General features: G+C 44.0%; 1 pseudogene; it reads right to left on the bottom strand.

The window, feature by feature from the left end:
* Positions 1–8,459: 8,459 nt before the first annotated feature.
* LOC125552653 lies at positions 8,460–12,149 on the bottom strand (annotated as a pseudogene).
* Between the last annotated feature and the right edge of the window lie 722 nt (positions 12,150–12,871).

The raw sequence follows: 12,871 nt of genomic DNA, 5'->3' as shown, positions 1-12,871 counted from the left end.
TGAGTCAAGGGCTTGCTTATTTTTGCCATGATCCCAAATAAAAGAAAAGAAAAGAGAAAGAAAAAAAAGAAACAAAGAGATCATGTGACTCTTATGGAGAGTAATGAGCTCACATAGAAAGAGTATGATGAATAAAAGTTATTGAGGGTTGACAAACATAGTTTTGGTCATCGTTGCAATTAATTGGAAGTAATAAAGAAAGAGAGGTCTTCACATATAAATATACTATCTTGGACATCTTTTATGATTGTGAGCACTCATTAAAATATGACATGCTAAAGAGTTGACATTGGACAAGGAAGAAAACATAATGGGTTATGTTTTCTTACATCTGAGATAAATTATATTGTCTTGGATCCCCCAACATGTTGAGCTTGCCTTTCTCCCTCATGCTAGCCAAATTCATTGCACCAAGTAAAGATACTACTTGTGTTTCCAAATACCCTTAAACTAGTTTTGCCATGAGAGTCCACCATACCTACCTATGGATTGAGTAAGACCCATCAAGTAAGTTGTCATCGGTGCAAGCAATAAAAATTGCTCTCTAAATATGTATGATTGATTGGTGTGGTAGAAATAAGCTTTATACAATCGTGTGATATGGAAGTAATAAAAGCGACAGACTGCATAATAAAGGTCCATATCACAAGTGGCAATATAAAGTGATGTTCTTTCACATTAGGATTTTGTGCATCCAACCATAAAAGCGCATGACAACCTCTGCTTCCCTCTGCGAAGGGCCTATCTTTTTTACTTTTATCTCATACACTGCAAAAGAGTCATGGTGATCCTCACCCTTCCTTTTTACATTTTATCCTTTGGCAAGCACAATATGTTGGAAAGATCCTGGTATATATGGCTAATTGGATGTGAGTTTTCATGAACTATTACTGTTGACATTACCCTTGAGGTAAAACGTTGGGAGACAAAACTATAAGCCCCTATATTTCTCTGTGTCCGATTAAAACTCCATACCCATAAGTATTGCGTGAGTGTCAGCAATTGTGAAAGACTATATGATAGTTGAGTATGTGGACTTGCTGAAAAGCTCTTATACATTGACTCTTTCCTACGTTATGATAAATTGCAATTACTTCAATGACTGATATTATAGTTTGTTAGTTTTCAATGAAGTTTACGATTCATACTTGATATTGTGATTGAATTATTACTCTAGCATAAGAAATCATATGACAAGAATTATATAAGTTGCTGTTCTAAGAATGATCATGATGCCCTCATGTCTGTATTTTATTTTTATCGACACCTTCATCTCTAAACATGTGGACATTTTTTTCGATTTCGGCTTTTCGCTTGAGGACAAGCGAGGTCTAAGCTTGGGGGAGTTGATACGTCCATTTTGCATCATGCTTTTATATCAATATTTATTGCATTATGGCTGTTATTACACATTATGTCACAATACTTATGCCTATTCTTTCTTATTTTACAAAGTTTACATAAAGAGGGAGAATGCCGGCAACTGGGATTCTGGCTGGAAAAGGAGCAAACATTAGAGACCTATTCTGCACAGCTCCAAAAGTCCTGAAACTTCACGGATGATGTTTTCCAAATATATAAAAAACATTGAGCGCAAGAACTTCACCAGGGGGGCCACACCCTGCCCGCGAGGGTGGGGGGCGCGCCCTACCCCATGGGCGCGCCCCCTACCTCGTGGCCCCCTGGTGGCCCTCTAGTGACCATCTTTTGCTATATGGACTCTTTCGATGGGAAAAAAATCATAAGCCATCTTCTCAGACGAAACTCCACCGCCACGAGGCGGAACCAATCTAGGGTTCTGGCGGGGCTGTTCTGCCGGGGAAACTTCCCTCCCGGAGGGGGAAATCATTGCCATTGTCATCACCAACGCTCCTCTCATCGGGAGAGGGCAATCTCCATCAACATCTTCATCAGCACCATCTCATCTCAAAACCCTAGTTCATCTCTTGTATCCAATTCTTGTCTCCAAGTCCGGGATTGGTGCTAGTAGGTTGCTAGTAGTGTTAATTACTCCTTGTAGTTGATGCTAGTTGGTTTAATTGGTGGAAGATCATATGTTCAGATCCTATATGCATATTAATACCCCTCTGATTATGAACATGTTTATGCTTTGTGAGTAGTTACTTTTGTTCCCAAGGACATGGGAGAAGTCTTGCTATTAGTAGTCATGTGAATTTGGTATTCGTTCGATATTTTGATGAGATGTATGTTGTCTCTCCTCTAGTGGTGTTATGTGAACGTCGACTACATGACACTTCACCATTGTTTGGGCCTAGAGGAAGGCATTGGGAAGTAATAAGTAGATGATGGGTTGCTAGAGTGACAGAAGCTTAAACCCTAGTTTATGCGTTGCTTCGTAAGGGGCTGATTTGGATCCATATGTTTCATGCTATGGTTAGGTTTACCTTAATACTTTTGTTGTATTTGCGGATGCTTGCAATAGAGGTTAATCATAAGTGGGATGCTTGTCCAAGTAAGGGTAGCACCCAAGCACCGGTCCACCCACATACCAAATTATCAAAGTACTAAACGCGAATCATATGAGCGTGATGAAAACTAGCTTGACGATATTCTCATGTGTCCTCGGGAGTGCTTTACATCATATAAGAGTTTGTCCAGGCTTGTCCTTTGCTACAAAAAGGATTGGGCCACCTTGTTGCACCTTATTTACTTTTGTTACTTGTTGCTTGTTACAAATTATCTTATCACAAAACTATCTGTTACCACTTATTTCAGTACTTGCAGAGAATACCTTGCTGGAAACCGCTTATCATTTTCTTCTGTTCCTCGTTGGGTTCGACACTCTTACTTATCAAAAGGACTATGATAGATCCCATATACTTGTGGGTCATCAGTTTCCTATGGGAGTAAGCGTGGCAATGCCAGCTCCATTAGCAACGCCCAGCCCTCCACCGTCAGGCACAGTAGCTGCAAAATGGATGACGAACGAGGTGATTAGTTTTTGTTTTTAGACCAAAAGACAATGCATTGAGTACCATACCCACGCCGTACGCACCTTCGTACATAACTTGGTCGCATGCTTGGTGTACGACTGGCACAACTTGGTCTCTCGTCGATCCAACCCCCAGTGCCTCCTGCATTGTCATCTGCCTAGTACATATGCGCCCACCCACTGCACACAATCCCATAGTTCTGACTAGTGAGAAGCAAGACCATTGCTAAAAACGCCGATAAACACATCTAGCAATCGTGTCAACTAACAGTTTACTGCTGGTCCTTTTCCTTTACGGTCTTCGATCATTGGCTTATCTTGAACTTCATCAACACCCATTGGTTCCGAAACAACAATTTCTGCAAAAAGGGAAGGCATAATTAGTACATGTATGAAGATCGAACGGACGGCGCGGCTAATTGAGAACGGTTTCTAATCAACTGTATACCTTTTGCACGCTCCATCGGAGACACATGCACGTTATGGTTCTGGCTTCCAGAGGCTAGTGAAATACCTGCTTCCCCAGCTGGCATCAATAGGAACAATCCATATTTCAGTTTGTCTTGAAACATGCCAACGATTGAAAAAATGCAATAAGTTTTTGCTTTTCTATCATGGCCATGCGCACCTGGGGGGCTACGTGTTTCCTCGTTACAGACTACAACAGCCATCAGAGATCGAGCAGCTTCACGTGAAGTAGCAGCTAGGTCTTGCATGATATCTATTTGAAAGTCACATTTTAACGCCAGTCGCTTGTGTTAGACGGATAAGTCAATTATTTATAGCAATAACACAACAGCGTGCTAAAACTCATGCATTCTGCATGCATCGCATGGCCCACTCCCATGCAAAAACATCACAGCCACACATGGGCCCCACTACTGCATGCATGCAAGACCAAACATTTCCATGCACGCACATGCTGACTTCTAACCCATTTCGCAGAGTGCATGCATGGCCAACTTGAAAACAAAGCTAAAAATAATTGAAACTACAACATGTTGCAAGAGGACAGACGAAAGATTACCTGTTTTGCTTCTTGGCACATGAGAAGACAGTGTGACGTTGGGAAACGCCGCCGCCATTGGAGCCTGCCTCTTCACCCTGGCCATGAAATCCTCGAGTGTGTCTTCTAGATCTCTTTGTCGTTTGGCTTCCGCCTTGCACCGTATTTCCGCCAGCACCTTCTCCTTGGCATCATCCACCATCTTCAAGAACTCCTCCCTTTTCTTGAACTGATGTGCCACTGCCTCCTTAAGTGCGGCCAGAATCTAATAGATGAGCCATGGACAAAAAAGCCGGATTAGTTTTTTGTGCTTCTGACAACCAAACCAAATAAGACAAATCCCCGCGGTAGCAAACAAGATACAAAATCGCACCTGCGCAGGTATCTCTGTCCCATGGGCCACAGCAAATCCAGGCGGGCTGGCGCACACACCAGGGCTTGGGGTGGTCCAAGAATATGCGGGCGGTGCACTCCCAGATGGCACATTAATTGCCGGCGATCTAGGGACATCAGATACCTGCAAGGGAATAATCGAACAGAATGTTAGCAACCATGTAGAATTTAATGAGCTAGCATTTAAGACGATTTGTTTACCTCGAAGACTGCATCCACTCCGTTCTTGGCTGCGTGCTTGCGGATCTGAAGCTTCATCAACAGATTGGAGTACGACGCCATCCGAGGAAGTGGTAGCTGCTCACGCCCTTCCATGCCATGCTCATGGTAGTCACAGAAGATGATCTTCAATTTGTAGAATCAATTAAACCAAATGAAATCAGTGACCATTTTGCATTACTCGCATGCATGTGCTAGTAAACAAACGGATTTTGCTTGGCTAACCTGAGGAACAAGGAGGCACCCCTGAAGAGAAAGCTGAGATGGCTCATGCAACAAATCATCCCTCAGTTTTGCTGCAGCCTCTCTCAACCCCTCCACTACGTAGTCACACAAATCATATTCCGATATTTTGTTAGGCTCAGCAAGAACAGGCAACAGCTCATTCGAAATCTTCGGATGGGCTCCTCTAGGAAGAAGAAATGTGGATGCTGCGATGATTGTGCATGCGGCCATCATTTTCTCTCTCTCCGCTCCCACGATTGCTATTTTGCTAGCGTTTTGCACTATCTTTTTAACTCTCACAATCGGAATCTTGCATGTTTTGGGCACGTCAGTCTCTAAGATGGCATGCAACTTCCCTAGCAACTCTTCCCGGTCTGGCAAGCAAGCACCAGCCCGAATATCTATCTTTTTCCTGCTAGGGTTCAATCCTATGCATTTTGCTACCTCCCTAGAGTCAATCACAACAAAGTTTCCATCCCCCATGTCCATCTTCACAGTTTCGGGATCTATCCTAGCGAGCAAGGACATGCAAAATATGCGATTATTATTGCCTAAAGCCTTGAGCTTGCAAAACTGCTCCATCCCTACCCCCGCGAAAACAGACTTGATGTTGGGGTTCCATTCCGCGGCAATCATTTGGATCATACCGGCGTTGTAGGCGGTGTTCAGGACGGGCATCTTCTTGGCGGCAGCCATTGAAGAGGAAGAAGCAAGATCCGGTTGAGCTGCAGGCGAGTAGTTCCTAGGTCTCTGCCCCATCTCAACCAGCAAGCTGCCAGCAAAATCAAAGAAAAAACAGCAACACAAAAATGTGTTAGGACTTGACAGAAATCCGGGGCAAGAGTGAAAAAGAGAGAGATGAACGAGTGATGAGAGCAATAGTAGTCACCTTTGTTCTTGCTCCCTCCCCCTTGCTATGCCAAGCCCCGGTACTGTGCTAGCGTTGTTGATGTATCCCTCTGTACCAGCAACACCTTATTTTATAGTCAAGTGCCGGCCGAACAGCTCCATGTGCTCACCACTGTGTACCAACCAAGTGGCTGCCCAACCATCCACGTATTAACCGTATCTAGGCCACAAAATATCATCTCCCCATCTCCCCCCACTCATTAAATGAGCCAGGGACGCTAACAATTATTAACCACCAAAAAATTCGCGCTCATAAACACAAAATCATGAGCAATTCCTCCTCAAGCATAGCCGTCGATGCGAACAGAATTTGAAAATCGATTAACTTGCTAAACAAATAGCTTTGCACAACGGGGAAACAAGGTTTTGCCCATGCATACTTAGGATACATAGCACACCTACTAAATAAAACATGCACGTACATTTGCATGCGCGTTAATAGCATAGCACTGGCCTCTACAAATCTAAATTTTTGCTCGCTTGCATGGAGGGATCTCGGTGTCATCTTCTTCGCAGCCAGCGCCTACAGTACCAGTCCCCGACATGTGGTCCCCCTCCTCCAGCTCGCATGCCTCTACTTGCACTGCATGCGCCATGCAAGGATCAAACTCCACCGTCTCCTCCTCACAAGAGAAAACAGGAAGCTCCACCCCAAGATCACCCTGGTGTCAAGAAATTTTCAAACGCACAGCATTAGACCAAAAAAAATCTTCCTCTCGTTATGACTAGTAACAAATCCAAACTCTCACATTATCCACCACCGTCTCGTCCACCTCAGCCTCTGCACCAACGACAGGTCCTTGCCCCAGCACACTTGCCTGCCAGTGCACAAAAACATATCATTTAGCTAGGCCAAACAAGGGATTTGCATGGAAACTAGGAAAAAAATAGTTACATCGTCATCGACGCTTGCAACCCCAGAAGAGTGATCAGGAAAAAACAGAGCGTCAAGCCCGACGACGTCACTAAGAACCTGGATCACATTAAAACTGCTAGTATCAGAAAATATCTGATTAGAGCTATCTATATCAATCCCTTTGCCATGTGATAGTCGTACCTGCACACCGCCTACTGTCAATGTGGAGCCAGACGTTTCGGTGAGATTAGAGCTTGGGGACACGGTGCTGCTGGGCGCCATCTCTCCACTGTTCGAATGGGTTTCTAGGGTCCGTGCCACCTGCATAAATAGAGGACGAAAATTTTCATTTTCCCTCCCAAGCGAAGAGATTCAAATTTCAAACTACCAAGGGCGCATCACATGCATAGGTTACAATTTTGAATTTTGTGGTCACGGTGAGCACACAAATCACCTCGACGGTACGGCATGGCCATTTTCTCTCACAAAGCTAGGGCCTATGCGCCGCTGCATTAACTCGAGCACAGATGGGCGGGGCGGTGCATCTGCGCACCTCTCTTGTCAACTATCTGCCATCGCGTGGGGCAGCGAGAAAGTAGCGTCATGATCAACGAGGAAAAGGTTTTGGGAACATTGTTCCCATCAGTTGTCACTTGACAACACAACGGGAGACCGTGAGGCGTGGTGAGCAGCCACACTTGCCAAGGAATGCTCCCGCCCCCTCCTCGCACCCCATCTGTTCGTCCCACCCCCTGACTAAATGTGCAATGGGAAATCCTAAATGCTTACTTCCTACATGCCATCAGTATATCACGCACTAATTTTTTCATAAACATTCATTAAAAAAACACTCAAGCTTGCCTTGGATGATGATTTGCATCTTCAAAAACACTCAATCAAACAATGGTACTCGCATGCTAGCTGATTCGCCATGGATCTCTGCGCCATCCCACGCGCAGTGCCTCTACTGGTTTAATTGTTGTACCCTGCCTCACGAACATCTGTGCTCGACACGTGAGGCGTGCTCTCCCTTCCATCCCGCTGACGGAGCAATGGAGGCCCCTACAAAAGCTATAGCAATGCCTTGTCAGGATCATCATCCATCAAAGCACGCCCCTGCTAGTTTAAAAAAATGCACCCTGTGCCCATGCATGGTACACAAAAAATGTGACAGAAAAACATTGGCGCATGTACGAGCAATATGGCAACCACGCGACCGATCCATCAGTTACCAAAATCAGCCAACACAATATACCTCTTAACGAAATCATGCTGCGTTTGTGAGCAAGCCTATAGCCGAGCAAACAATCTTGGCACATGGAGTTAAGCATAGAAACATTTGTAACTTCAAAGTGCAGCCCAGCAATATTGTTGTCCTTGCCCACAATAGTCATGCAGGAAAAAAAACTAGGATGAAATAGTTAGCACACAAAGCCAAAACTATTGGCAACAGGAAGATGCAATAAGTTGCATGTACGCCGATGTCCAAATGGCTACGGGGAACATCATGGCAAGCTAAGAAACACAAGGACAAAAAATCACCCACACGATCAGTCCCCTTACCCAGAAAATGTTCTTAAATGAACTATACGAAATTAGGCTCGAACGGTGCACTTTTCTTAGTGCCGCAGGCATTCCGTCGATGTCCAACCACCCCATAGTTGCTACACTTCGGCAAATTCCTTGGAGCCTTTGGCAAATCTCCTCTTTGTGGGCAGGTTGTGCATTTGTGACCTTGCAATCTGCAAATTGTACAGAATCTGGACCTCTTAAGATGATTCTCATAAGGAGCTTTGTCTCGACTTGTCGTTGGTCTTCCCCTCTGTCGTTTTTTCTGATGCACCCCCAGACCTGAACAATTTGAATCAGCATCTCCATTATCCGCATCTTCACCACCACCATTTTCCCGGATCCCCCCTTTGTAGCACTGGCTACCAAAAGTTGATGCTTCTCTCACTCTGCAAGCCCTAAACCATCCTTTTCTACACTCAAAGGCATCAAAGTTGCATGGACCTCCTTCATCATACTCATGAAAACTTCATAACATTGAACATTGCTGTCACCAAGCACCACACACTCATGCGCTTTCATGTACATAGTGTGATGCCTAAATGTATCACTAGCAGGAGGCCCTCTGTCTTTCTGGTACCTGACCAAGTGTTCCGGGAGAATGTCACGAGCCTGTCTTGTCCAATGCTTCATTATGTGCTTCTCAGGTATTTTGCCAAACGGAAGTGAACCATCACCTGCATAAGATTATACTGGACATCAATCAACTAGTCTCATATGGACAAACAGAGCGAGAACATGATTTTATTTAGTCATCACAAAGGATACAAACCTGCAAAGTATGGCAGAACACTAAGCCAGAATGTTCAAACATGCCACACTCGCAGCTGAAAAAACTTTCATCCTCATTGACTTCAATTTTGAACTGGACTTTACTCCATTTATCTCTGTTCGCTGCTTCAACATGTGTCGACTTATAAATCCTCCTAGGAACAATCTCATCCAGTACATGTGCACCACATTTGTACAACTCTTCACCAAACTTCTCAAACATGGCCCTCGTGTAAACTTTGCTAGCATGCCTCTCCAACGGAAGGTTAAATCTAAGAGATACGCCACTCTGCAACCGGAATAAACACACACACATCACAAATGTTAGGATGTCAACCCATTTTCAAGTATGAAGGCTTACAGAGAAAGTAGGACATTTTAAATACTCGTTTTCAATGAACACAAATGTAGGGGGAACGATGGAGATTTTAACCAGTGATGTTCTTTTCTCCTGGAAGCTTTCTTCCGATTGTCGATCAAATTGAAGCTTCTCAAACTGCTTGAGGAACAGATGCATTGGACATCCTGGAGGCACGTACCCCTTCAGCAGGTGATTTGCGCTCTCACTCCTTTGTGTGCTCGTCATTTTAGCACAGAAGACACCCATGAAATATGGTTTAGCCCATTTATGGCGGACTTCGTATATCTGCGTTAGAAACGGATGTTTCTTGAGTGAGTACTTGTCCAACATCTGCTGCCACCCTTGCTCAAATTCCTCCTCCGCGGTCATGTGATGTACAATCTTGTGAAACTCCATTTTGAATTCTCTGTTCTTGCTCCAAAGCACACCCATTGACTCTTTCACTTTTTTCAGGACATGCCACTTGCACCAACGATGTACTGTGTTTGGCATTTCTGCCTCAATTGCAATTTCCATAGAGCGTGCTTGATCTGTAAGTATAGTTTGTGGATGCTTCCCACCAACCATACGTATGAACTCCTGGAACACCCACTTGAAAGATTCTTCTTTCTCATCTCTCATCATGACCCCTCCAAAGATTATACTCTGAAAGTGATTGTTGACACCAACGAAAAGACCAAACGACATGTCATATAGGTTGGTCCTGTATGTTGTGTCAAATGTAATTGCATCACCGAAATACCGATACTGATCACACACCCTACTTGTAACCCACATGAGTGTTTTTATCCTGCTGTCTTCATCTAATTGCACGGTGTAATTGAAGTCAGGGTCATTTGCTTTCATATCAGCCAGAATTTCCATTCTTTTCATAGCGTCAGAGTCTGACTGGTCCTTGTTCAGCTTCCTACATAGTGTCTTCAATGAACGCTTTGTAAATGGCACATTTTCAACTGAGCCAAAAAAACTCCCCACAATGCTGAAAACCTTCCCAAGACCAACATTATTATCGCGGAGTTGTTTCACCAGATCCTTTGTGTATCTATCGATGTGCCTGTGTGACTTCCAATGCGTTTTTTCTCCACATGTCACAAACAGCGGGTGGTTATGGCCAGATTTGAACAATGATATGTACAAACCGTTGTCCTTTGAACGGAGCAATCTAATCATGGCTTCACACCCGCACCTTGATGATCAACTATTTTCCCTCATTGGTTTTCCCTGCAGACACGGTAGCAAGTACAGAATAAATGTCAGCTACAGATTACCCAAGGTTATCTAGTGCATTACTGCAACCAAATAACAGATCACATTATAGAAGAAAAAAAATAACTAATTACATATTGATTATCGACATATTAGTGCACATACCGCACAAGCACACAATATTTCTTGCATACATCTCTTCCGATGCTTTTCGCAAGCCTCACCTCGAAACCATATTCCCATGAATAGAGGTTGTAGAACTCATAGGCTTCATCCAACAAGTCAAAAGATGTGCCAATTGTTGGATTGACAACTGGCCCAGATTTTGTCTCTGCATAAGCACGAACTGACAATTCAAGTGTTGTTTTCCTATCAGCGTTCATCTCCCTCTCCTCAGGTGCCTTCCCAATCCTAACCCTGCAAATAGTGTTTTTGTGGAAAAAAAACATGGATGAAAATGCTCAATTACCATCGAAACAAAATATTTCAACATAAAGAACGTCAGGCATAATCGCTACATCCATCCATGTAACAAACCTAGAAAGTTAGCTCAAACAAATCATATAAATCCAAACTACATATTACAGATCCCAGTATTCTAAGAATCTCATTCACCTCCAAAATCATAAAAAGACCACATACATATGCCATGGATACATTTTTATCCCACACGAACAGCGAAACAAAAATCCAAAACAGATCACACGGCTCATGCAGCGACCCAACTCCTATAAACTGAAACTCTTTTAGCTATAATGCTATCATCATTGCGTCAAACAAACGAATCTAGCTCACTAAAAATGGCACAAATAAATCAGTAATTGACTAATGCATCTACGACCATAACCACTTCCTTCGGTGTGAAAAACAAAAGACTAGAGATAACAGTTCCAACTTGACAAACGAAACCAACGCATTATAATGCCACAATAAATCGGTAATTGACTAACGCATCTACAACCCAATGAACTTGTGTAGCTGTCGAAGTCAATTCCCCAAACAAAACAGATCCAACTTAAGCTTGCACAAGTTTTCCACCACATGTCCCTAATTAGACACCAAACACATGTTACTTTCTCATATCAATATCTCAACCAACCGTCATCTATACTGCACAACAATCCAAGGAAGGCGTACTAACCGCCGGATCAAGCAATATAGTCATAGTCTGGCAAAACAAATCAATGTTCGTGCTAAACAATAGCCAAATAGACGAGGAAAATATTGTTATGCAAATGGTGCCCCCCTGACTAACCTTCGCATCCACCCGCTGGTCGCTTCGGAGCAAACGTCATATGTGGCCCCCTTTCCCATGGCCTGTGGCTCGCCGGCGGCGACCGCCTCCACATTCACAGCGCTCATGGAATCCTGAGACTCCAGTGGCATTACCGGAGAGCTCCACACGGCATCTCCGTCAATGGCCCTGCAAGAAATCAAATCTAGCTACATGAGTCCATATCTTACAATGGCAAGCGGCGCTCCGCCATCGGTGGGAAGATGCTCGCCGGTGAAAAAATGGTGGAGGAGACTACACGTACCCGTTTAACTGTAGGCCATTGGTAGACATGGCGACAGAACAGCTTCGAGGCGACGCCGGAACAGCTTTGAGGAGGCGCCGTCGCCGGCCCAGGCGGGTGCGTAGAGGAAGGGGATGGAATAGAAAATCTGTCGTGTGGCTCTGCTCTGATCCACTAGATTTCCCGTCGCGGCGAGGGGGGTCATCTATTACGACGACCTGTGCTATTTCGAACCAGCCCATGGGCCACATTTCCCTGGTGCACGTCATGTGAGCATTGGCAGAAGCAGGAATCAGAATCCAGGAATGGGCCGAACAGAATACGCCTATGCGAGCGCTAGGCGTATGCCGGACCGTATTTCATCCTATAGGCCTGGCACAAACCTGGCCCGAACTGACGCATTGCACATCCCAAGGCCCAAAAGAACGCGCAAATTAACGGCCTGCCTGGTGCTCGGCCGCCATAAGCCCGCACTCAGAGTGTCATATACTATTACATGAATATACAGTACATATGCTACTACCTTTAATTAATTATAGCGTATAGTATAATACATAGAGTATAGTATCATATATAGATCATATTTATTGCCATGCATGACGCAAATTAGCATCGCATTTAACATGATACGGTATCTACCTACTATATGTAACTCTAACCCTATTTAGATATATTTAATCCTTTGCCACATCAGTATATTGCTATTTCCGAGTGCATGACATCGTCATCTATGATACCACCACTATGGCCAGCCTTATATAGTGAGGAGTATCATATATACTATATATATAGTATCATGCATATGATACTACGTACGTAGTGCATATATAGTATCATAAAGTAGTACTAGCTCCCTATGTAAACTAATATAAGAGCGTTTAGACTA

Source organism: Triticum urartu, chromosome 4 (assembly GCF_003073215.2).
Source record: "Triticum urartu cultivar G1812 chromosome 4, Tu2.1, whole genome shotgun sequence".
NCBI lineage: Eukaryota > Viridiplantae > Streptophyta > Magnoliopsida > Poales > Poaceae > Triticum > Triticum urartu.
Note: the sequence above shows the minus strand (reverse complement) of the source record. Positions and strands in the feature narration are given on the sequence as shown.